The following is a 27050-nucleotide window of genomic DNA, read 5'->3' as shown; positions in this document are numbered from 1 at the left end:
GGTACTTCCATTCAGGGGTCTACTTACCTGCCCTAAATGTGATCTTCAGATTTAAAATAGAATTTAATAATAATAAATATTTAGAAAAATAGTACTTGCAGAGTATTATTTTCAATTACAAATGCTAGAAAAAATTAGCATATGTAAACAACATCCTTCATGTAAATTCTAAAACCATTATACAGGAAAGTGAGGAATTACGGAGTGCAGAATTTTTTTTTTTTGAAGTTTGAATAAAGTACTTGGTAACTGAACATAAAAAATTCTGCAATGCTCAGGTCTTCATCTCAGTCCATCAAATCTTACCCATAATGCCTTGTCCATTACTGTCAAAAATTCAAGGAAGTTTCTCAGAGATTATTATTAAACATTGTTTTACATTTATTGGAAATATTACCAAAATAATCAATATAAACATAAAAAAGGGTAATGTACATGCTTTCTTAATGGCTAAAAATGGAGTGTTTGTTTTTAGCATGGGGAAAATCAGGAACTTCGTGCATCTGGCTTTTGTTAAGACAGTCTTGTAAGTTATAAAAGAGGCAGTACATCTGTTGAATTTAGGATTAAAAAACAAATAAGGTAAATAAATTAAACTTGAGTACAGTAAATACGTAATCTAATTTTAGGATGATTGGACAGCACAAACTGGAGGCAGGCTGGGTGCAGTGGCTCACGCCTATAATCCTAGCACTTTGGGAGGCTGAGGCAGGTGGATTGCCTGATCTCAGGAGTTCCAGACCAGCCTGGGCAACACTGTGAAATCCTGTCTCTATTAAAATACAAAAGAAGTTAGCCAGGCATGGTGGCATGCACCTGTAGTCCCAGCTACTCGGGAAACTGAAGCAGGAGGATTACTTGAACCCAGGAGGTGGAGGTTGCAGTGAGGTGAGATAGTGCCACTGCACTCCAGCCTGGGCGACAGAGCAAGACTCTGTCTCTACAAAAAATGAAAACAAAACAAAACAAAAAACAGAATCATAAAACTGGAGGCAAATCTATTGAACAGAGCAGATACAGAATGAATTTACTAAAAATAATAGGAGGAGCCTAATAAATGAATTAGTTAATTTTTATTTGCAATAAAATCTAGAATATTAACATTAAAAAAAGAAAAAACATTAAGATCAGAAAAGAAAGTATTCTTGTGAAAACAATTATGACAAATTTTTAAATGGAGGCAAGAGGAAAACTGCTACTCTACTCATAGCACTTTGATACCCAAATGTGTAGGTTTTCCACATCTATCAATTTAAAAATTCTCTGTGGACACCAGCTGGGTGTTCTACAATTTAATTTGATTCTGACACTAACTACCCAGAGTTAGCACAGACCCCGCAAGTTAAGGGCTCAGTTTCAAAAACTGCCCTCAACTTCAGACACCAATCACAAGTATTTGGATCCTCATGTGTTCTGTGAAAGGGCCATAGCATGCAAAGGGACCCCAAATGCCAAAGGAGCTGATAAACCAAAGAAGAAGGAAGACAGATCCAGTTTGTCGGTAAACAGTGTTTTACTGGGAAACTTACAGACAACAGTATCGTCTTGGGCAGCCACAAGGCAGATAAATCTCTGCACTGTTACTCTGCAGACCCATATGGTATACTCCACATACCATAGGGAAACAGTAAATTTGCTCCAGCAAGACAATTAAAGGTCACCCACCAAAAAAGGCAAGAATTCTATGTGCATCATAGCCTATAATATGTGTGATAACATCAAGCATGCTTTGTTCCTACCCTAGGGAGAGTATATGAAGTAGAAATTTGAAGGTATTCATGAAACTGGAGCTAATCAGAAGTTAACATGGTGGATTAGCATTCAACATGGAACAAGATGCAGTCACTTTTATCTCTACACTTCACCCCTCTAATCTGGGTCTTACAATCTCAGGCACCTAGCTCTTCTGCAACAGTCCCTATACTTCTTGAAAGGAGTGGTGCTGTAGTCATTTCAATAGCGTGCACCCACTGCATCAATTTGGCTTCTACTTGTAAACAGGGGCAAAGCAACAATGTAAACAATAACAGGCAATGATACTCATGCCAAGCATAAGACTATAAGAATTAATTATGTCTTTTTCCACCGTGTTCCCCAGGATCAAACAAAGAGACCTGTTGTAGGGCAGAGTAGTAACAGAAGCAGAAGACTATGGGAGAAAATACCAGCGTTTAGTAAGCACTTGGTGGGGCAATTCTTCTCCATCAGACAAGATGACTGTAGTGTCATCTCTGTTAGTTGTGACAGAGGCAGCCTGATTATGGGCTGGGGGCACACACCAAACAATTTACCTGAGGGGTGAAGGTGCCAGTGATATTTTTAAGGTGACAGGGGCTGCAAAGAGTCATGTCAAATGACTGATCAGAGTGCCTTTTAAAAGGAGCTATGTTTCAGTGTACTGGTATGTGGAGCGTTTTGGCCCAGACTCAAACAGGATCAATGGAGACCACTTTAGTTGGCCAGAGAATTCTTTACTCTCTGACAACAAATACCCTATCCAACCCAGGGGGTGTTACCAGTCTAATCTCCATTCAAGTATCCCCTCCCCTGCCTCAAAGTCTTGAGACATCCCAAATAATTGATAATATTTGCTATTGACCTATTATCACTTCAGGTAGAAATGCATCTGGTTGGTCCTTCTTTACCACTGTGGTTAAGAGGCCCTCCTCTGTGGTGGTCCCATGTTGTTGGTGTGGTGCCAGACCTATATTCACCTCAACTGAGTTGGGGTTTCTAATGGCTTGAGGCAAAACCTTTGGCCACCCATGCAAGGTATGCAAACAATGCAATTCCCACTAGGATTATGTACCCAATCAGCTAGTTCAGAGGATTGCCAGGGAGCCAGTGTTCTAATTTTTGCTAGGGAATCAGCCTCCATGTTACCAGGGGATGAATCTAGCCAATATGCTAAAACATGATACAAAATTAGGCTCACCACATATTCTTTTAGCCTTCCCAAATGATTTTTTCACATGGCATCTCCCCTTAAGGGTTTCTTAAATACATGTTAGTCATCTCGGGCCCTTTGGGCAAGCCATGTTGCAAGACCCTTAAATACTGCCATAGTGCCTGTGCAGAGAACTATAGGCCACAGCTCTTGGGTACAAACCAACCATGCATCTCAGAGTTCTGCCCATTGACTGCATTGCTGCATTCCCATCTCAAACCAGAGGGTATCTGTCTGCAATTGTACAGCTACTGCCCCCCATACACAAGGGGCACATAGGTTCTACCCATCTGAGTAACAAGAGTTTTCAGGAATGGGGGCTGGACCATGTCTTTGTGTACCATTGGAGGCTTCTCCTGTGGGGGCTCCACAATAAGGGCAGCGCTGGTCTGCTTTTCTATTGCAATTCATCTCCAAAGAGACTCGTGGAGAGGGTACTATGTTGTTGCAGGTGTTCATGACACTTTTGTAAAGTGGAGCCTTGGGCAATGGTTGAGGCACGCCTGAAAACAACGTTCCCTTCTCTTCAGCTCTTGATAGGGAGACAGTCTTCACTGTTACCGGCAAAGGAGCAGTTAAGGATTCAACTTTCTGATACACTTTCTATAAGTCCTTGTATATCCACAGGACCTGTTGTTCAATAGAGGAATAGTGGGTTTCAGCACCCTTCCGTAGTTGTGGCCAGAATCCTAGGGGAACTGTTTTCCCATGCTAGACTTGTCCGAGTGCTCAACTAATCTCATCAGGGCTTATGGTCATATCCCAAGAGATTGGTAATCTAAGGATTGAGGAACCCAAGACTTGTGCCTGAGCCACTAATATCTCAGCCTTCTCAAATGCTTCCTCTTGTTTTTTATCACAGCACCAACTAGGTCCTTTATTTACTAGTCAGTATAGGGGATGCAAATATTTAGCTAAATGTGAAATAAAAGCTTGCCAATATCCCAAAATACCTAGAAAACTTGGTAACCATTTAACTGTTTTAAGTATGGAAGAAATTGTACTTTGTCAATGAGTGTGTGTAGGATAAGGCATATCTTACCTAATCAAGTAAACCCTAGGAACTTTATGGCTGGCCCTGGGCCCTGGATCTTTGGCAGGCTGATGGTCCATCCTCTAAATTGGAGAAGGATGCACAAGGCATTAAACTGTTGCCTGTTGCCATAGCAATGACGAGTTTTCAGAAGTCAGCATAATATCATCAATGTAATACCTGTGAGTCAGTGTGTAAAGGGATGCTACGTGAGGCACTGGCCAAATCTAACACAGCATGGTAAGTTCCTGTATTTTGCATTATTTGCTTTATCACTTGAGTTATATTAGACCCAGCTGCATGTATCTTTGGAACCTCCTTATTTAGTTTATGTATCTACTGTTATGCTTCAGGTGTCATCTGGCTTTCTTACTAGCCATCCAGGACTCAAAGGGGCTTTGGGCTGGCTGGATAATATTAACTTTCGCCAGCTCCTGTATGGTGGCTGTGATTTATTCTGTCCCACCAGGGAGATGGTACTGTTTCACATTAATAATATGCCATAGAATAGGAAGAGGTACAGGTTAACATATTGCTTCTCTCTTAAAATAGGCATTAATGCTGGAATCCACAGACGAAATTCTCCCACAGATGTTTGTAGCATGCACTGTAACAGGACGTCCATACCCAATATGCTTTCTGGAGTAGGTGAGATGAAGACAGTTTAATAAGTTGGGAGCCTCCACCTGATACCAAGGAGGAGGAGAGTTGGTTTCATTTCGATTGCTTGGCACTGATAGCCTGCTGCCTGTTTGCTGTGTCTCTTTGGATTGCCATGAATAAAGGTGAATTCCTAAAGCCACTGTATCTATGAAAGAGAAGTTCTCTGCTTGTTATTTGGATTCCAATAGATTGTGAGCTCCACATGAGGTCTCTGTTAACCCCCTATTGCCCCGGCATGGAGGCAACCTTGGCACCTCCCTAGTACCTAGACTGGGTAGCAGTCTACCCCTGGAACCCAGAAATTGAAGTCATTCTACATGGAATTTCTTCTTTTCCTTCTCCCTCCTCTAGTGGGGCTCTGGGAAAAGGCCTAAACTATTAATTGAAAGTCAGGGCATTCCAAAGACCCACTTGTATGACATTTGGTTGCCTGTGTAGGTGTATGTTTTATCTACTCCAGCTAAGATGAAATCATATCACATTTGTTTCCTAGTAATCCTAATTGGGTCTTTTGACCTCCATTTTCAGTCTAGCACACTTTCTTTCTTTTCCCTTTTTATCCCTTTTCCCTTAGTAACCTTTTCTCTTCCGTTTCAGTTTCTCCAAAATCAGAAATGACTTTCCAGAGCTCATACATAAATTTCCCCACCAGGGGGCCATGCCACTCCCAGATGGGCACTCTGTCTCATTTGCTCAGTTTTACTTCCTGCTAGGGAGATGCCATCCCCGCTGGTGTCCCATAGTCACACCATTCATGTAACTAAGCTTTCTCTCAGCAGCTGTTTAAAAGTTTTTGCTATGCCCAATAATCCTGCCCAGGGCTGCATGTGTTGGGCTTTTGCTTTCTGGCGCATGAGCATTTTTGCTCTCAAAAGGAGAGGATAATTATCTCCCACCTCTGAGTTAACCTCTGTGTCATCATGTGACTCACTAATTGGTTCCCAAGAATTTCAGATCTTTGCATCTCACTGTGGTTTGGCAAGGGCAGCCTGCACTTCTGACTGGCACAGCTTTCTCCCTCCCAGCCATACAAAGCAGCAAGCTAAGGTTTCCAATGGTGCCTCCTGAGTTTAAAGCTTATTTGCCAAACCAGGCACTAACAGATGTGGAAGTTCTCATAGCTCTTTCTAAGTGTAATTCTTTCTACAGCTTTCCTACACTCCCCTCAGCCACTACCTGTGCTTCTGTGGCCACTTGCACAGCCCCTAACAGTGGCAAACACACTGTTGTGGATGTTTTGTGATCTTTCTTATCGCAGAGGGACATATGGCTTTTTACTGACAAGATTTCTAAACCCTCTGGCATTTTCAAGGCATCCCTGTACTCATGCAGCAGTCCACAGGCATCTAGCAAACAGGCAATACTGCCCTATATAGTTAACCGTGCCTCGCTCCCACCCCTCAGGATATCCCCTGCAGATGGTTCCTTCCTCTTACCCAAACTTAGGCTTCCTCACCTCTCCTTGCTGATTCGCCACTTGTTCGGTGAAAGGGCCCTATAAGCAAAGCAACCCCCAAGTACCAAAAGGGCTGAGAATCCACAGAAGGAGGCACACATATCCGGTTTTTTGGTATAGGGTGTTGTTTTGGGGATCCTACAGACAGAAGCATGGCTGCAAAGCAGGTTGATCTCTGCACTGTTACTCCCCAGATGCAAGGCTTGTATCCCATAAGGAAAGGGAATAAGTACTCTAGCAAGACAATTTAAGGCAACCCTCCAGAACAGGCAAGAATGCTGTGTGCGTCATAGTGTGTAATGTGTACGATGACACCGATTTTCTTTGTCCTTACAAATAAAGTAGAAGCAAGGAGGCGTTTATGGGACTGGGGCTATTCAGATGTCAATATGCTGGATTGGCATCTAAGATGGAGTCACTTTTGTCTCTATGACAGCTTACCCACCCTTCCTTCTGACTGGGCTACAAATTTGGGGTTCCCATGACCTACTTTTTACTCACAGTATTTTATTATTTGTTGTAACACGTCACAGAACTGAGAGAAACATTTTACTTATGTTACCAGTTTATTACAAAGGATGTTATGAGGTGTAAAATTATGAAGTGTAAAAATGAACAGCAAGATTAATTGGTACATAGAGAAAAGTCTGAATGTGTTTTGAGTGCAGGAACTTCTGTACAGTGGAGTTGCAGAGTGCCATCCTCTTGATATGTCAATGTGTTCACCAGTCTGGAGCTCTCCCAACCCATCATTTCGAGAGATTCTGTGGAGATTTCATTACATAGACATGACTGATTAAATCATTAGCCACTGGTGATTAGCTAAGTCTCCAGTGCCTCTGCCCTCTTTGGAGATAGGTGTGTGGGACTGAAAGTGTCAGCATTGCTTTGGTCTTTCCTTCAAGCAACCTCCATCTTGAAGCTGTATAGAGACCCCAGCAAATAGTCATTCGTTAGAATCCAAAAGACATTCTTATCTTTTCAAAGATGCCAAGGGGCTTAGAAGATCTTTTGTCAGGAACCGGGGACAAAGATCAAATATTGTTAACAAAAATGCTCTTATCGCCCCTATCACTCAGTAAATTACCAAAGTTTTAGGAGCTCTGTGTCAGGAACCAGAGGCAAATATCAAATATACATCTTATTATGTCATAAGAGATTATAATCATTTGATTGAATTTTGCGGAAAAAAAGTTTCCATGTGGAGACTAAGATTTGAGGGAGTTTGGTGAAGGATTAAGAAGTACCAAGATAGTGGTACTTAGAATTAAACAACAACAAAAAAATCATCAAACAAACACTAATAAAAAGTTTCCAGATCTGAAGAAAGATTTCAGACATCAGATCAAAAGAGGTCACAGAGTACCAAGCAAATTTAGTGAAAATAGACACCCCATATATCCAGCAGAAAAGACAGGTTTCCTTCAAAGGATATAATTAGGTTGGTGTTAGATATTTTTTTCTCCTGATCACTAAGGGTCAGAAATCAATAGGTCAACATCAGCAGCTTTAAAAAGAAAAAAAGATTAAGGCCTAAGAACTCTATCCCCAGAGAAGCCATCATTTATTTGCAAGGGCAGGAGAAAGGTATTTGCTGACATTCAAGGACATGAAAATTATACCTCCTAAGAGTTCACACTAAAATAATTTGAAGATATATCTAGCTAATGAGAACAGGCAACAAAATAAATTTCTCAAGAAGGGAAGTTGATGATATAGATTTGAAAAATGTGATGAGCACCAAAACCAGAAAAAAGGAATATAGAAACAATTACTGAAAATACAATAAAACGTAGTGAGAAGTTTGTAAATAGATCTCTACAAGAGGAGATTTTGAAGGGAATATCATTAATTCATAACAAGATTATTTTAATAAAAATAGAGTAAAATGACTTTTCAATAAATAGTAGGTCAATGATTTATTAATTACTTGATAATTTTTTAAATAATGAAGCATTAATGTTTAATAAATAATTTTAAAAAATAATTTTAAAATAATAAATGCACATTAGAATCATCTGGGCAAGTTATTAAATATATGTATCCCTAAGCTTCATCTCAGAGTTTTGGGAAAATAATTTAGATTTGGGGTCTAGGAATCAAAACACTTACAAAACTCAGCACAGTTTTTCTGTCTTTTGTTTGTTTTTAAATGCAGCTGTCAGGTAAACATTCATATACAGCTTAGCACAGCTCCCATTTGTTCTGGAAAATAACCAATCCAATATCTCAAAGGAATGAGGATCCTCCCTCTACTATGTAACTGATTTTTTTTTTTCTTATCTTTTCCTTGGACAATTGATAGGGGTGTGAGAAATAAAATTGTGACTGTTGTGTATGAGTTAAAAAGTTCCCAGAAGGTAACAAATCACAATATGGGCAAGAACATATAGTGTCTACAAAGATTCCATAAAAATGATGTCATTCTTTTCTGCTCCCTATTTAAAATTGGAGTGAATATTGACTGTCCTTTAAGGTCTCATATGAGTTCAACAAACAAAAATGTACAAATGGACATCACTGTTGACCTCATATGAAACGAGGTAAGAAATTTGTGATTTGTGGTCACAATGGTTAATGTTTCCTATCCCAGGGAAAATAATACAGGAGTCAGAACACCTTCCTCCTTTGAGGCTGCTATCTGGCTGTGATTTGAGAGATTGGCCGTAGGTTATAGGTAGACAATTCTGGTTTTGCCCAAGATCAAATAAACACTGGTATTTACATGAATGCTGCTCAGGGAATAAAGATTAGCAGTACGTTAGTCAACTAGACAAAGCTACTACAACAAATAGACCTAAGAATCTGTGAAGATGCAAAACTCCAGAATATTACGTAGGTAAATTACATGTGTCATGGAGGTTTCATGCATAGATTATTTCATTACCCAGGTATTAAACCTAGTACCTATTGGATATTTTTCCTGATCCTCTTCCTCCTACCACCCTTCACCCACCAACAGGCCCTAGTGTGTGTTGTTTCCCTCTATGTGTCCATGTGTTCTCATCATTTAGCTCCCACTTATAAGTGAGAACACACAGGACTTGGTTTCCTGTTCTTTTGTTAGTTTGCTAAGGATATTGGCCTCCAGTTACATCCATGTTCCTGTAAAGGACATGATCTTATTTATTTTTATGGCTACATAGTATTCCATGGTGTATATGTTCCACATTTTTTAAGCCAGTCTATTGATGATGGACATTTCGGTTGATTTCATGTCTCTGCTATTCTGAATAGTGCTGCAATGAACATACGTGTGTCTGTGTGTTTATAAAAGAACAATTTATGTTTCTTTAGGTATATACCCAGTAAGGGGATTGCTGGGTCAAACGGTGTTTAGGTCTTTGAGGAATCACCTCACTGTCTTTCAAAATGGTTGAACTAATTTACACTTCCCCCAATAGTGTATAAGCACTCCTTTTTCTCCACAACCTTGCCAGCATCTGTTATTTCTTGACTTTTTAGTAATAGTCATTCTGACTGGTGTGGAATGGTATCTCATTGTGGTTTTGATTTGCATTTATCTAATGATCAGTGATGTTGAGCTTTTTTCCATATACTTGTTGACCGCATGTATATCTTGTTTTGAGATGTGTCTGTTCATGTCCTCTGCCCACTTTTTAATGGTTTTTTTTCCTTGTAGATTTGTTTAAGTTCCTTATAGATGCTGAATATTAGACTTTATCAGATGCATAGATTGCAAAAATTTTCTCCCATTCTGTAGGTTGTCTGTTTACTCTGTAGATAGTTTATTTTGCCTTGAAGAAACTCGTGAATTTAATTAGATCTCATTTGTCAATATTTGCTTTCATTCAATTGATTTTGGCCTCTTCATCATAAAATCTTTGTCCATGCCTATGTCCTGAATGGTATTGCCCAGGTTGTATTCCAGTGTTTTCATAGTTTCAGGTTTTACATTTAAGTCTTTAATCCATCTTGAGTGAAATATTGAATATGGAATAAGGAAGGTGTCCAGTTTTAATATTTTGCATATGACTAGCCAGTTATCCCAGCACCATTTTTAAATAGGTAATCCTTTTCCCATTGCTTGTTTTCGTCATGTTTGTCAAAGATCAGATAGTTTTAGGTGTGCAGTCTTATTTCTAGTTCTCTATTCAGTTCCATTGCTCTATGTGTCTGTTCTTGAACCAGTACCATGCTGTTTTGGTTACTGTAGCCCTGTAGTATAGTTTGAAATCAGGTAGCATGATGCCTCCAGCTTTATTCTTTTTGTTCAGGATTTCTTTTGGCTATTCAGGCTCTTTTTTTGCTCCCTATGAAGTTTAAGATAGCTTTTTCTAATTTCGTGGAGAATGTCAATGGTAGTTTAGTGGGAATAACATTGAAATTCTAAGTTGCTATGGGCAGTATGGTCATTTACACAATATTGATTCTTCCTGTCTATGAGCATGAAATATTTTTCCATTTGTTGGTGTCATCTCTTATTTCTTTGAGTAGTGGTTTGTAGTTCTTGTTGTACCGATCTTTCATTTACTTTGTCAGCTGTATTCATAGGTATTTTTTTCTTTTTTGGCAATTATGAATGGGAGTTTGTTTGTGATTTGGCTCTTAACTTGACTGTTGTTGGCGTATAGGAATGCTAATAATTTTTGCATATTGATTTTATATCCTGAGACTTTGCTGAAGGTGCTTATCAGCTTAAGAAGCTTTTGAGCTGAGACTATGGGGTTTTTTAGATATAGGATATGCCATCTGTGAACAGGGATAGTTTGATTTCCTCTCTTCCTGTTTGAATGTCCTTTACTTTTTATCTTGCCTGATTACTCTGGCCAGAACTTCCAATACTATTTTGAATAGGAGTGGTGAGAGAGGGCATCCTGATCTTGTGCCAGTTTCAAGGGAAATGCTTTCAGCTTTTGCCTATTCAGTAAAATGTTGGCTGTGGGTTTGTCATATACGGCTCTTATTACTTTGAGTTATGTTCCTTCAGTACGTAGTTTATTGAGAGCTTTTAACATGAAGGGATGTTGAATTTATTGAAAGTCATTTCTGCATCTATTGAGATAATCAGTTGGTTTTTGTTATCAGTTCTATTTATGTGATGAATCACATTTATTGATTTGTGTATGTTGAGCCAACCTTGCATCTCGGGGATGAAACTTACTTGATTATGGTGGATAAACTTTTTGATGTGCTGCTGGATTAGGTTTGTCAGTATTTTGGTGAGGATTTTTGCATTGATATTCATCAAGGGTATTGGCCTAAAGTTTTCTTTTTGTCTTGTATCTCTGCCAGGTTTTGGTATCAGGATGATGCTGGCCTCATAGAATGAGTTAAGGAGGAGTCTCTCCTCCTACATTTTTTGCAGTGGTTTCAGTATGAATGGTACAAGCTCTTCTTTGTACATCTTGTAGAATTCAGCTGTGTATTTGTCTGGTCCTAGTTTTTTTGTTTGTTTGTTTGTTTGTTTTTTTGGTTGGTAAGCTTTTTATTTCTGCGTTGATTTCAGAACTGGTTATTGGTGTGTTCAGGGATTCAATTTCTTCCTGGTTCAGTCTTGGGAGGGTCTATGTGTCTAGGAATTTACCCAATTTTTCCAGATTTTCTAGTTTATATGCACAGAGTTGTGTATAATATTCTCTGATAATTGTTTGTATTTCTGTGGGGTCAGTGGTATCATCCCCCTTATCATTTCTAATGGTGTTTTATTTGAATCTCCTTTTCTCTTTATTACTTTAGCTAATGGTCTCTTTATTTTATTTTATTTTATTTTTTCATAAAATGAACTTCTGGGTTTTAGATGGTTTTTCATGTCTGCATCTCCTTCAGTTCTGTTCTGATTTTGGTCACTTCTTGTCTTCTGCTAGCTGTGCAATTTGTTTGCTCTTGATTCTCTAGTCCATATTCGGTTGTTAATTTGAGATATTTCTAGTTTTCTCATGTGGACATTTAGTGCTATAAACTTTCCTCTTAACATTGCCTTAGCTGTGTTCCAGAGATTCGGGTATGTTGTATCTTTGATATCATCAGTTTCAAAGAACTTCTTGATTTCTGCCATAAATTAATTACTTACCCAAAAGTTATTCAGGAGCAAGTTACTCAATTTCTGTGTAATTGTAGTTTTGAGTGAATTTCTTATTAGACTTGATTTCAAATTTGATTGTACTGTGGTTCAAGAGACTGCTTTATTTTTAGTTTTTTTGCATTTGCTGAGTAGTGTTTTATTTTTGATTATGTGATCAATTTTAGAGTAAGTGCCATGTAGTGATGAGAAGAATATATATTCTGTTGATTTTGAATGGAGACATAACTCTAGAATCTTATTTTTCCCACAAACGGCAGTCTAATGAGGGTGCTATTTGTCATTGGTTGCCACTCTTTCACTTGGTGATCCAGACACTAGAACACTTTCTGTCTTATCACTCTGCCATCCTTGAAAGTCCCCATCATTGCCATCCAACTGGCAGAAGGGGGAACAAATCAGTACTAAAAATGAGAAAGCAATTAGAAGTAAGGAAGGTTCTAAAACATGATTTTTGGTTGGATAGCCAACAGTAGATAGCTGTTTCTAACATGAGATATGAAAGACTTAACCAGGTCTTTTTCAACATCTTTAAATCTTCATTTTATTACACTGAGAAAAGTCCAAATTGACACTAGCTCTATGAAGAATGCCACCTCAATAAATGTAGACTATAAACTTATGAAATTATTAGAAAAATGAAAGGATGAATCCTTTAATTGAAAAAAACAGACAAAGGACCCAAATGCACAAACAAGACAATAAATATTTAAAAAAATAATTTCACTAAAATCACAATATGCAATTCGCTATTTCTCCCCTTCTCCCCAAACTGGCAAAGCACTTAACTCAGTAATTTTCTTTGTCAATAAAATTTTGCTATCCTTTCCACCTTTTGTTGTTGGACTTTTAAGAAAGTAAACTTTCTCTTTTTTGATTTATGAAAAATAACTTGGAAATATGTATGTTTAGCCTTAAAACAATGTGTACTCTTTGATTCAGTAAATTCACTTGAAGCCACATACCCTAAGGAAATCAACAGAGATATGGATCATGATTTATGAATAAGGACATTCATTTCAGCATTATTTATAATAATGAAAAATTGGTGGAAAACTTTAGCTATAGTGGAATAACTAAATAAATTACAGTATAGGCATATGGTGAGCAGTCACTCGGTTACTCCATAATATATTTCAAAAAAGTTATACACATAAAAAAGTGGCCACAATATAATGTTAATTTTAAATAGGTAAGCTACAAAATTTTATATATATATATAACTATATATGTATATATATAACTATATANAGGCCAGATTACTATATACATATGTAGTTTTATATACATATATAGTTATATAGTTATATATATAGTTAAGTATCATTTTGGTGAATAGAACAATGAAAACAATACAAATTAATATATAGAAAAAAGTCAAATATATTATGTTACAATATTAATATCAATTACAATTGTAAATGCAATGAATTACAAGTTAATTAATTACAATTATTTTCTAGATTTCAATGTAATAAGTGACAAATCTTTCGTATGTTTCACAGAATTTCTACAACTAATATGGATTATTTTGCCATTTTAAATATCCTGTGGAAGAATAAAATATAACATTTTATAGAGCCATAAATTTGAAAGACTTTAGATGTTATATATTCAAAACTTTTATCAAATGCAATAATGCCCTTCATACTAAATTAAACGATTACTGACTCATGTTAATCATCATAAGTTGTTTCTTTTAAGTTAGATAATCACTTCTGTATGTAAGCGAGCAGTCAGGAAGCCAGTAGCCAGAATCAGGGCACTAGCAATTTACTTTTTAAAAATTTATTTTAGCCTATTCTTTTTCATTAGTTAAGTCCTTTCACATGATTGTATTTTTTTTCCTCACCAAAGAAATATTCAAATACAAATTGAATATAATGAATAATTTACAATGAATATTTTCATTAGCAGATTGGATGCTTGCAGACAGGAATTTAAGATATGTTTTCTTCTCCTCTCTCTTTTTCTCTCTTTTTACTAAATGAAAACTGTCGAAAACTGCAGTGCCTATATAATAGGAACACCTCTTTCTTAGTTTTGGAGATGTTGGCTTTTTAAAAAAGCCATTTTCTATATAGAATTTCAGAAGATGCTTGTAGATAACTCTATTCTATTTGTTTTGAAAAGGTGCCTCTGAAGTAATCTATTATAAAGTATGTAGTTTTCCAAAAGCCATAGCTAGTTGCCTAGCAACACACTTGGTTATGTCATATAATGAAAGCAATATGATAAAATGCTGTTTTCAGGTATTAATTTTAAACACATTTCTAACTAAAAGACTATATTTTATGGATGAAAATTTTGAGAAATGGGTGTTGTAAAAACAAAATAAAAGAGAGTCAATACCACACTAATTGACAGGCTTTTTCTTAATGAAACAGTATTAAAATTCGAACCAAACTGTAAGGATTTGAGCACTCCTTACCAGGCCCACAGGCACTACCTTGTGCTCCCTGAAGCACTCGCTGCATTAAGAGCCACAGTAAGAGGATAAAATTACACATCTGTGAAGGGGACTTAATGTGTTATGACATTCACAAAACACACAGGGTGCCTAAAATGTATCAGAAAACATCTAACTTTGTAAAAGTTCTTTATTGTTTTAAATGTCAAAACTGTTAGAGCAGGAACATTTTAAAAGCTAAATTTAAATCCTAGAATAAAATCTGAAGAAGAAACTCTTGGATTTTTTGTTTTGGTTTTAAAAAATTCATTGCTATTTTCTTTCCATTTCTAAGTGTTACTTGAAAATTCCACACCTCCTAATTTTTTGTCTTTACTCTTTCCCACAAACCTGGACTTCCTTCTTCTACTATCTTTGTGTGTGCTTGTGTGTGTGTATGTTTGTGTGCGTGTGTGTAGTTGTGTATGGTGGTGGTCATAGGGCATGGTGGGAAAGTTCATAAAAGATGGGAGAATCTCTCAACTCGAAATACGTTTAGGCCGGGAGCGGTGGCTCATACTCGTAATCCCAGCACTTTGGGAGGCCAAGGCAGGTGGATCACCTGAGGTCAGAATTTCGAGACCAGTCTAGCCAACGTGGGGAAATGCCATCTCTATAAAAAATACAAAAAATTAGCCAGGTGTGGTGGTGGGCACCTGTAATTCCAGCTACTTAGGAGGCTGAGGCACGAGAATCACTTAAACCTGGGAGGAAGAGGTTGCAGTTAGCTGAGATCACGCCACTGCACTCCAACCTGGTTGACAAATCGAGCCTCCTTCTCAAAAAAACAAAAACAACATCAACAAAAATTTAATCAGTAGTTGAAGATATGGTTCTTCCAGACAAGTTTGTTTTAGAGGGCTTAGAATTTAAACCTAGGCTACTGGTTTGAACCTGTCCTTTCATCTGATTTCTATTCCTTTGACACTTAATAGTTATTGGCAAGCTGCTGCCCATTATACTTTCATGTTCCAAGATGTTGTTATTATCAGCAAGGGGTGGAAATGACAAGCAAGGCAAATTCCTGCCCATCAGTCATTTTAATGCTTTATTCACTGACAATCTAGCCTTTAGTTTGATGTTACTGTTGCCACCAGGAGAGTTAATTTTTATTAAAGGCTCTACCCTCTCTTTCTGTCATACAAAGAGTTGGTCATAAAAGTCCTGGGGCATAGATAATGCTATGCATTCAGCAAAGAATTTCATCACCAGAGGACTTCATGTTTTAACCCCTTAATCTAAGTGGGCCACAGAAGTGATGCTTTCCACTGGCATGGGGGTGAAAGTGGGGTGTACCATTTGCAATTTGACACAGTAAAAATCCTTATCTTACGCATCAACATTGTAGATTGAATATTGAGGATGGTGGAGTCCAAGATACAGGTGGCCTGGATCCCTGAGGCTGAGTGACCACTGAGTAGCAAGTCACCAGGAAAATGCCCAGCCAGAAACATCCATGTTTTGTTTTGTATGAAAAATAACTTTTATTGTGTCAAGTCATTTATATTTGGAGAATTTTTTTTTGTGATAGCCATAGGAGTTACTGATGCTGGCTAACATAGGCCCATTCATTTTGTGTTTACATAACTAGATTAAGTCTGATGTTTAGACCTGTATACTATTATCTGCAGCAGCGTAAATCCTGTATATTCCCAAATATCTATTCTACGGGTTTATCTCTCACTCTTCCATAGCATCTCATCTAAAAATCTTTCCCAAATTATCATTTTATTATGTAAATTTCTTATTTCTTTCCCAAGGAAAAGTAGACTATTGATATTCATTTTCACATTTGTATGGAATTTTTCTAAGAATTCAGCATTAAGGTACATACAGACTCCCAGGTAGATGTGAAGGCATGACAAGGAAAGCACTGATCACATGAGGAGGCAATATTTAGGGAGATTTGGGAGCATAAGAAGTCAGGTATCATTGTTATATCTTCCATGCTCCTCTATGTGACAAAATAGTGCATTTTGGAAATGTTATTTGTACACCTTGCTGTTGTTACTAGTTTTCTTTCCCTTTTATTACCTTCCCCAATCCACCCTCTTTGACCATTTTGGATACTGCCTATTTTGGCAAGGAAGAAATGCATAGATTTTTTTTAAAAGAATGAGACTATAAAGAGTCGGGAGAAACAGAAGACTTCAGTCAAAGACATTATATTTTGGGGTAAACATGATAAAAGTGATGACTTAGATCAAGACTTCTTGTCTCTGAGATTTGTAAAGGTTTCTAATCTGGGAATCAGGAAAGATCTAGAGGAAAAAAGAATTTTGTAAATCCCACAGGATCTTTGATATAAGATCAGAGGAGAGCTGGGCCCCCAAGAATATGGCTTTGCAATATACTTAGAAAGTCCTAACTTTAGATAGCCTTAAGAAATTCTGAGAAAAGTACAAATGCAGCATAATAGTGATCATGCACACAATAGTGAAGTGCATGCCCTAGAACACAGTGTGTTTAGGAAGACAGCTGCATAGGATGTTCTGCACATGGCAAATAAACCCTTATTTGTTTAAGAACAGCAGAGAAGTGGGAGTAGGAAATGTTTCTCTACAACACATTAGAATTTTTACTAAAACTGCAAAATGCTACCTGTTTACCAGATCAATTGAAGAGCTGCAAGACCTAAAAAGCTGAAAATTATAGAACACTAAGAGTTGGCCAAACAGGAAGATTTAACCCTTAGTTGATGCCTGACACGTTACATTGAATAAATGTAATGAATTCAATTGATCATTCAATTTCAACTCCACCACATAGCTTGTTATTATACAAAGACCCAGGATTTTGAAATCAGTTTCAATAACGAGGATGTAGAACACAAAAAGAAATAAGATTATTTTCTACAGAACAGTGAAGTGGAGCTTTATATTCCAAGTTAATTCAGAAATGAAAATTAAATTATAACTACCATCCACTTGAGTTTCTTACATAGAATTATAACAGCTGTACTAAAGTATGCTTACATAGATCCATTTTCTCAAACCTTACTTCCTGGCTTATGTTGGTGCTTCAGGGATGCTTAAGGTTTGCTCTGATCTCTCTGTTTTCAGTAGTTTTCAGCAGAGTAGTTTGTTAGGCATTTTGAGTCTATCCATCATTTACCTACATCCTCCCAGATGAGTTATAATGCATTAACTGTTTACTCTAAACCTTCATACTAACTGTGGTCTCATAACTCATCCTGTCTCACTAATTGATGTCAAAAGTAGCTCTTTGGTGACTGTGAAGCTCCATGAAGACAATTATGTTATGTGGAGCTCGTGGGAGCTCAAGAGTTTCACAAATCCAGGAGAGAGATATTTATAGCAAAATCATCAAGGGAGTTGTTTCGGAATTTTTCCCCACCCCCAAAATCTGATATAATATTTAAATGTAGTCAGAGAAAGACAGCAGTTTGAATAAATTTTGACAAAAATTCCGTTGACAAAGTCAATACTCCTCACTTATGGTTGTTGATACTGTTCCTGATGCTTTCATAATGTGTTTGGGAGGATCGTTAATTCACTCAATGGATATCTATTTTGTATATCCTCTGTGAAAGATGCTGTTCTTAGGGCTAGAAATATAAAAATGAAGACAGTATACAAAGTCCTTCTGTCATGAGGCTTATAAAGTAGTGTTGAGAGAACAAAAATGAAAGAAGTAGAAGTTGGGAAACAATAATGTTTATAAAGACAAAGAAAGAATGAAGAGAAACCAAGTGGTATATGGTTTTCTTTATAGGACGGTCAAGAAAAACATCTTTGAGGTGCTGGTTCTTTCTTGATATTTATAGGAAATTGGATCCCAAGTCACATAAATATACTGGGAAAGGCATTCTAGGAGAAGAAAAAAAACAGTAAGCGTAAAACCCAGACATGGTAGTGTACCCAAGCCTGCTGGAGGAAGGGCAATAACACCAGAGAAACTAAAGCTAAATTATGGTGGGGGAAACAGATGATTAAATCACAGTGGTTATGAAATCCATATCATATAAAGCTTTTAAGGAATTAAGCTTTTACTATGAGTGTGGTGGGAAGCTGCTGAAGTGTTGTCAGCAAGGGAAGACCGTAATCTGATTTATGTCTTTACAATATTAATCCTGGCTTAAAGAAGATGAGGGCAGAATTTTGGAAAACAGGAAGCTACTTCAACAAACCAGGAAATATATGATGCTGCCTTGGGCTGAAACAGGAGCAGTGGAAATGGTGGAAAATATTCTGTTTCTGCATTTATTTTAAGGTAGAGCTAACAAGATTTGGTGATATAATGAAGACACTGGATGAGACCAAAAGGATTTTGCCTAGACAACAAGGTACATGAAGTTGTCATTTCCTGGAATGGGGAAGACTGAAGGAGGAGCAGGTTGTAGCAAAGGTTGAATTATATTTTGTATATGCTAAATTTGAGATTTGTAGTGTTGAATATTATGTGTTAAACAGAAAATTTTGAACCGGCAATGAGTTAGAAGTTCATTAGACAGTTCTTAGTTGGAGATGCAAATCTGGGCATTTCTAAGCATCAAATTGGTAATTAAAGTCATGGGAGAAGATATGATCACCTAAGAATCTTAAGTAGTGTAGATGGTGTAGATGGGAAGATATCTAAAGACAGATTCCTGGGACACTCTAATGTTTAGACATAGGAGTAATAAAGATACAGAATAGAAAAGTAAGGAACAGAAGACGGTGATATAAAGAAAAACCAATAAAAGCATATGGTATCCAAGAAATCAAGTGACAAAAAAAAGCATTTTAAGAATATTGCAGTGAGGAAATACAGATGATAGATTAAGGCAGAAGTAGATTAAAAATTGACAAATAGATTTAGCCAACGTGGAAATCATTGATAACCTTTATAATAACAACTCTAGGAGTTGGAGATAAGACTTTAATTGGTGCAGATCAAGAAAGAAGGAGAAGAATGGAATTAGAAGTGTTTCACTTTAAAATAGAACAGAAGATCCAAAAGGTATGTGAAGGAAAATTAAAGAGAAAAGAGGTAAATTTTTAAGATATAAATAATTTGTATATATTTTATAAATATTAATATATTATATCAAGTTATAATATATATTTAATATAAAAATACCTATAATACGTATACACAAGATTGATTAGGTTGAAGGTTGAAAGTAAAATCCATGATCCATGAGTGACTAGCTATTATCCTTGTTATTTTATTAAAATATCTCTCTCTCGCTAGACTGTGAGCTACCTGAGAACAAGAACTGTTTTTATTTTGCTCAATGCATTACACAGTACTTGTATACAGTGTATAGTCAATAAAAATACATTCAAGAAAATAATGATAAGAAATTTTCAAAGACATCTTGGTGTCTTTGGTAAGGTATGGGTGTCATTTGCTAGGACAGAGCAGGAAAAGACCAGGAGGTGAGATAAAGACTTTAAGTTCACTTTTTCTCGTGATGAGTTTGAGACGCCTATGGCCCATGCAAGTGGCGATGTTCAGAGTCAGTTCTCAGGTGTTGTGGAGGGTGTGTTTTAAATGCCAAAATAGATACTGTGTAAAGTCTTCAGTTTGAGCAGAATCTAGGAAAAGAAAGACTAAAAAAGAGTGAGCAGAGAGAAAGGTAGGAGGAAAGTTAGAAAAGAACATTTTCACAGAGGCAAGGCTGACAAGAGGGCAGAAAAATTAACTGACATTCCCTCACTCATAAATGGAGCTGAAGCTTAGGCTGTTTAGATGCTGCAGATTCTTAACATCCTGTCTGTACTTAGCAGTAGAGCAATGTTAATGCTTAACCAGAGTTTCCAACTCATGAAGAAATTACTTCTCCTACTTTTATTCATCTTTATGTGAATCTGCACCCTATAATTCTGCCAGATATGAAATAACCAGAGACCTGAGTGAGCAATCATTTAAATGTACATCTGAACCAAATGGAAACCTGAAAAATCAGAGTATAAAATATTACCTTGGAATGTTTTTGCATGTATTAGCAGAAGAAATGGTTTCAGGCTAATTTGGATAACTTACTAGTGCAATGCAATGCAATTTGTTAGGTTGAAAGCCAGAGATTTCTTTTTTTTTAAATCAGAAACCTATAAATGACTAAGTAATGATTTAGGCAATATATTTGTTAAATTGATGTAGCTAAACTTTTTGTTTTATGTTTGGTAATGTCTTGAATTATACTTAACTGTCTCTTTAAACTAACTAGAAATATTCCTCTGTTATTGTCCAAACAAAATTTAATTCCTTATACAGCATCTTAAATGTTAATCAGAGACAAAGCCAGCACTTGCCAAGAGGGGCTATGCTCATGCAACTAACATTTACACTGCACTTTTCATTTGAAAAGCCATTTAGGAACACAAATTAATCTTTACAACACTGCTGAGAAGTAGTTATGACAGGAAAGATGATCATTACTCCCATATTACAGATGAGTAAAACTACATTGTAAGTTTAGCGACCAAATTAAAGTTATTACTCATGTGGCAAATCATTTATGACTATTCCCATCTGATATTTCATGCTTCAAGTTTTTTTAATGCGTAATCATCTCTTGGATGAATAACTGTAGTGCTCCCAGGTCTTTAAGGGAAAAAAAATACTGAAGTAATACTACAAGGCGTATGGAGTTTGGTCAGCACATGATGGAATATCATTACCCTCTACTGCACACAGAGTGAGAGAGAACTTATAATCATTGATATACTTCATCACTTCCCATACAGACATCATATTCAATTAAGTAGAGAGCTCTCTGTCAACAAACTTGACATGCTCACCTAGGGAATGTCACAACCTTCCCCAAAATCAATATTCAAGTTATGATGGACTGACAGCTTCACAGATGAGTGAGTGTCCCTTGATTTTACCTATTTTGCTGCAGAACAGAGAAAAGTGCTCAAGGCATGAACAAACAAATTTAATTAAGCTTAGGGGATATGGTTGAGTAATGTAAATCCAGAGCAAACGAAGTCATGGAGCATTAAAGAACAGCTTAATGAAATTCTGATCAACAAGAAAAAAATGAAGAGCTGCTTCATCTGATTCAATAAAGTTCGTTCTTAGTGATTTAGGAAAGCAAATGTTCACTTGTAAGTGGTTACTTTTGAGAAGTAATTTCCTAGACTCTTTAGACTGATGCATATCTTGAGAATTTCTATAGTTTCTAATATATTTGAAAAAGTGCTGCTGGTAATTTTTTTTCTTTCTTCTCTGATCTATAAAATGATTTATAACAGGCTCCAGAAGTGGAAAAGAAAAACATTGTAAAAGTTTAGTGGGAAAGCAGGAAGACTAGGTTTATCAGAAAACACAAGTTGCCCAGCTTTAGAAGTTTTGACACATGTCATTCTCTGGGATAACTTTTCTTTTATGAGGAAAGTATCTCTTCTGATGGAATTGGGTTCATCTAATGCACCTCTTTTCTGATCCATTCGTCTGTTCTCTGACCACTCCTTTTAGACTCTCATCTTCCTGGGGCTGTCACATTAGCCACTTATTTGTGTCAAGACATTCACAAACTACATTGAATGGCAAAGATTAAAGCATCCATGAACTACTTTAAATTACAAATGGTAGCATTAATTTAAAACTTAGTTCAAGTTGACCCATGAGTCAGGTGGAAAGCCCTACTGAACAAGGAGTATGGCAAGAAAGTTTGATTGGGAGAGAAAAAAGAGTGGGAAAGTGTATCCTAACATGTCAGGTCCACAGGATGCTGGTGTTTTCTGTTCACAAATTACAGCTTCTCTAATTTTAAATTACAAAGCTGGCTTTACTCTGTAGAAAACAATAAAGGTGAGATAGAGAGATAGAGAGAGAAGAGAGACAGGAACGTAGACATCGATTTATCCAAAGGAATAAAGATCTAGCCATAAGAAAATATGTAAATAATACACAAGGTTATGTTTACATTCAACTGTAAGAATAGACTTTTCCCTTTTTGGATTACTTCACTGCTTAGAAGAAAATATATAGAATAGATATTTAACTTTAAGATTATCATATGCACCGGAAAATAAAGTTAGAAATCTAGAAAAAACTCAGATGTCCAGTTATTTCCTTTTTTCTAATATAATTCCAAGTCAGGAAGTTGAAAAACATAAAAAAAGAAGGCAGTGGCTCATGTAAATGTCACAAAGTTTGATGCTTAATGACATACATTCACCTGCAAATGCTTTTTTGAAATTTAGGTTTGGTTAAAAATTTCCAATGCAGTATCAATTAGATATAGAAAATTAGAAGGAAAATACGTAATAGGGATTCTGATTTTAGAGTCATTTTTCTAAGTTATCAGAAGTTTAAATCCTTCCTCAATTATTCCAACTATTCTTTCTTTTACTTCTTCATTAATTCAATAAACATTTTGTGTATGTAACATATCAGATGCGGAGCTGGGCACTAAAGTCATACTCATTCAGTTATACAAAGGTAGGACAGTTTAATAGGTCAATTTCTATAAAAATAGGTTAGAAAAAAGTCTAACTTATTTTTGTATTTTGTCTTTTCATTTATTACTTTCTTTACCACCTTGGACAGGTTATTCAATATTTTCAATGCTTAGTTCTTTTTCTACAAAATGAGGAAATAATAGAGCTGGTCAGCACCTAGCGTACAATAGACATGTGGCACAGATTAATGTCATTTAGTTTTAAAGCATGTATTTCAGTGATTCTGAAGATGTACCTATTTAAACTCAGTTTATCCCCAAAGGGTTTACATACCTAAATTTTATAATTTTTATCTATCCTCAGTTTAGTTCTGTGCCCTATCCTCCTTATAAGGGGTTTCAAGTGTAAGGCACTTGGAAGATAAATAGAGTGTTCGAGAAGAATTCATGTTTCTGGGGGTTGGGAGGTATGGGCAATGCAACTTATCTCCACTGGGTGATGAATTCATTGTATATATTCTTTAAGTTCTCTATTTTCTACCGTCTTTGGAAAGAACCTGTGCACTTAGAATTCTAATTTTTGTGTGAGTGCTAGCTGTTTGTCCCAGTTTTTATTTTTTTTTCTTTTTGCTTGAAAAGAAAATAGTGACAAACATACCAGCTTCCACCATAACAATATTGATGTGGATTCTTTATGATACATATTGTTGCTTCCAGAATCATTATATTCACCCACTGATTCCCAGAAGCAAACTCTCCTTCCTTTTTAGAAACGTATCAAGCTATCCACAATGTCACCCAGAGCTGTAATTGTAATTATGGGTGAAAAATTCATGCCTTCAAACCAGTTAGATACATTTGAAGGTAAACACAAACACAAACGTGGCACAGTATTAGGGCAATGCCCTGTCTCCTGAGTGCTGCCAAACATCTGTGTTGGAAAGAAAGAAGCAAACACACAATCAGGCCATGCTTTCTCCATCTCTGCACGTGTGTTCCGAGATGACACACCAGGGTGTATGCAAACAAATAATGAGAGTATGTTCTGATCAGCCCAACTCATTACTCAAGTCTCATGTGGATTCTTGTTGGCAGTTTTGTTGTCGACTTGTGCCTCACTAGCTCTGTGGTCCTAAACAGAAAGCAAACTCAAATCAGTGGTAAACGTAATAATATTAGTTCATTTGTAGGTATTTGAATGAAACGTTGTAGACAGTTTAGCTACTATTACCTAAAATAATAAAAGATCGACATCAATCTCATTTATAACAGATCTCATTTCTTTATTACTTCTAGTTGTGTGGCATAGTGTCTCTGAATATCTTCCCCATGAGTGATGTTTTCTATAACACAAATTTGTATTGCACAAAGCTTTGCACTTGGGTTTGCCACAGATATTTGTGTGCTGATGGGGAGAATAAGTCTATTCATCAAAGCATATTCCTGCAACTGGGGTGAATCAGTTTGAGCATATGCCCTTTATCTTCACTGTCAAGTAAAGTATTTATTAATTCATATTTATTATGTACTGAATACTGGGATAAAATAAGGAACAAAACCAAAAAAAAAAAAAAAAAAAAAAAAAAAAAAAGATTACTGCCTGATGCAGCTGAGAATCTTGTGGGAAAGAAAACTTTAATTATATAATCAAAAACTACAACTTAGAGTTAGTGCTAATAAACAAGAGGTATGAAGTACCAGTGAGCTAAGCAAAAAGGATAAAGAACAGTTAAGGTGGAGGAATCAGCCCTTGTAAAAGTCTTGTGATAAAGGGACTGAAGGAGGACAGCGTGACTGTGGTTGAGAGACTGAAGCAGGAACATAACTCAAAATTAGGCTAACAAAATAGGAACCAAATTGTGTATGACATTTTGCTGTGAGGCAAATAGGTAACCATGAAGGATACATTAGTCTGGCAGCTGGGTGTAAACAGCAACATTGATTAGAAGGAGTGAAGTGTGGATGAAGGTGAACAGTGTGTACTAAGGAAATTGGCTTTATCCCAAAAGTGGTCTGGCCTTTTTCCTAGACTCTTGTCACTTGATCTCTAAATCCTTGGAATTTCCTGAGTAACAGACAGGATTGTCTTTGCTATTTACATTGGGTCCTTGTGAACCATATCTGATGGTTTCATGATAATGACAGGACCTATAGTGGTATCCTTTGGCCATGTGGTATCAGCCTGACCTTCAGAGAGATTGACTTTAACAACATGAGCAGTTAATCAATAAGTCATGCCTATATAATGAAGCCCTAATTGTAACTCTGGATTTCAAAGCTCATGTGAGCATCCTGGGTTGTCAATACATCATGCATATTGTCACCCATTAATACTGAGAGGGTAACACGTTCTAAGGAGACTCTGAGAGGACTCTTTTATTCAACTCTTCATTTGGCTGATTTTCTACATCTTTTGCCTGCAATAAATGTAACTGTGAGTATAATAGGTTTATGTGAGTTCTCTGCACCGTTTTAGTGAATTATTGAATGTGAGGATGGTTTTGTGTGAAGCCCTTTGATGATTAATTTTGTGTGTCAGTTTGGCTGTGCCATCATGCCCAAATATTTGGTCAAACACTATTCTGGATACTTCAGTGAAGGTGGTTTTTGAATGAGATTAAGATTTAAATTGGTGAATTTTGAGTAAGGTAGGTTATCTTCCATACTGTGAATGGGCCTCATCCTATCAGTTGAAGGTCCTAATAACACAAACACTGACCTCCCTTGAGAAAAAATAAATTCTGCTAGCAGACTTCCTTTGGATTTAAATTGCAAACCATGGCTCTTCAGCCTTCGGCCTGCCTTTCAGAGTTTGGACTTACCAAGCCTCCAAAATTGTGTGAGCTAGTTTCTTAAAATCTCCTTCTTGCTTTCTCTCTTTGTCTCTCGTTCTCACTCTTTTTCTTGTGTGTGTTTGTGTGTGTATGTGTGTGTGTGTGTACAAACTCTTTATTGGTTCTGTTTCTCTGGGAAACCTTGGCTAATATACCCACCAAACTTGCAGTTGGTGTCAGAAGTGAGAGTGATCTTGCGTGGACATTTTCCCAAATTTTGTAGGTGGACACTAACTTCTTGCTGTAGAGGTCATAAATCCTGAGTAGACTTGTCATTCTGGAGGATTGTGCCCTTGACTTCACAGTTCTAGGGTAACATGGTAAGAGGAAACTGGATAACAAATTAAGAGGAACTCCCATAGTCATGGAGAAGATAAAGGGAAAATGAAGATAAATAGATGGATTTGAGAAGTATTTGTTAGAAAAAATCAACAGGAATTGGTGAGGACAGTGAAGGAGGAAAAGATGTAATATTGACCAAGTCAAGAAGTGTATACATTTTCTTATAGGCTCATTAGAAGAGTACACTAGTTTGCAAGGAATAGTCAGTGTGGATAATTAGTATATTAATGTGATTTACATTGGCCACATAAGGTTCTCTGGAAGAAACCAACCCTTTTGGTGGAGAGATGACTTTAATATCAAGAATTTATAGGAAGAAAAAACATAGCCAAGAGTTAGACCCTTTGTCACTCTGCCATTGTTTTCTCCCTCCCATGCTTCTTAGGAAGCTGGAGGACACGCTCACTTCAGTTTATTCAGAATGAGCAAGTAGTCATAAGAACAGACGTCACATTTTTAGGCAATTCTGAAAGGTGCCAGCTAGAGGAAAACCACCAAAGACAAAAACCAAGTATATGAAATTAGTAAGACATTTGAAAGGAAAAAAACACTGATATTTGCAATTTATTGAAGGATACCAAAACCAGAGATTTTTTTAAAGGAATTTGGAAAGTGAGGAGAGAAAGGAAAGAGACAAAGTGCTAGGGAGGTGCATGTGAAACACACTCAGAGGGGTAGGGGCCATCCCATACCCTTCTCCCCTATTCCAAATGCACAAGTGAGGAGGGTTTTGTGGCATGTGCTTGGTGGACCAGGGACACATAATCTGATTCTCCCTCTGCACTAGGCTCTGTGCCTCTCACTACAATTTTCAGGGCCCACATTTTCTTAGTGTATGAGTCATCTCTATTCTTGAGTAAAGAACTGATTCAGAGTACCTCCTTAAGGTGCTCAGAACACTTTCTGGCAGTATATGAATGACTG

The sequence above is a fragment of the Rhinopithecus bieti genome, unplaced genomic scaffold (genome assembly GCF_001698545.2).
Source record: "Rhinopithecus bieti isolate Rb0 unplaced genomic scaffold, ASM169854v2 scaffold_19939, whole genome shotgun sequence".
NCBI classification, from domain to species: domain Eukaryota; kingdom Metazoa; phylum Chordata; class Mammalia; order Primates; family Cercopithecidae; genus Rhinopithecus; species Rhinopithecus bieti.
The sequence above is the reverse complement of the archived record's forward strand: the minus strand, read 5'-3'. Positions refer to the sequence as shown.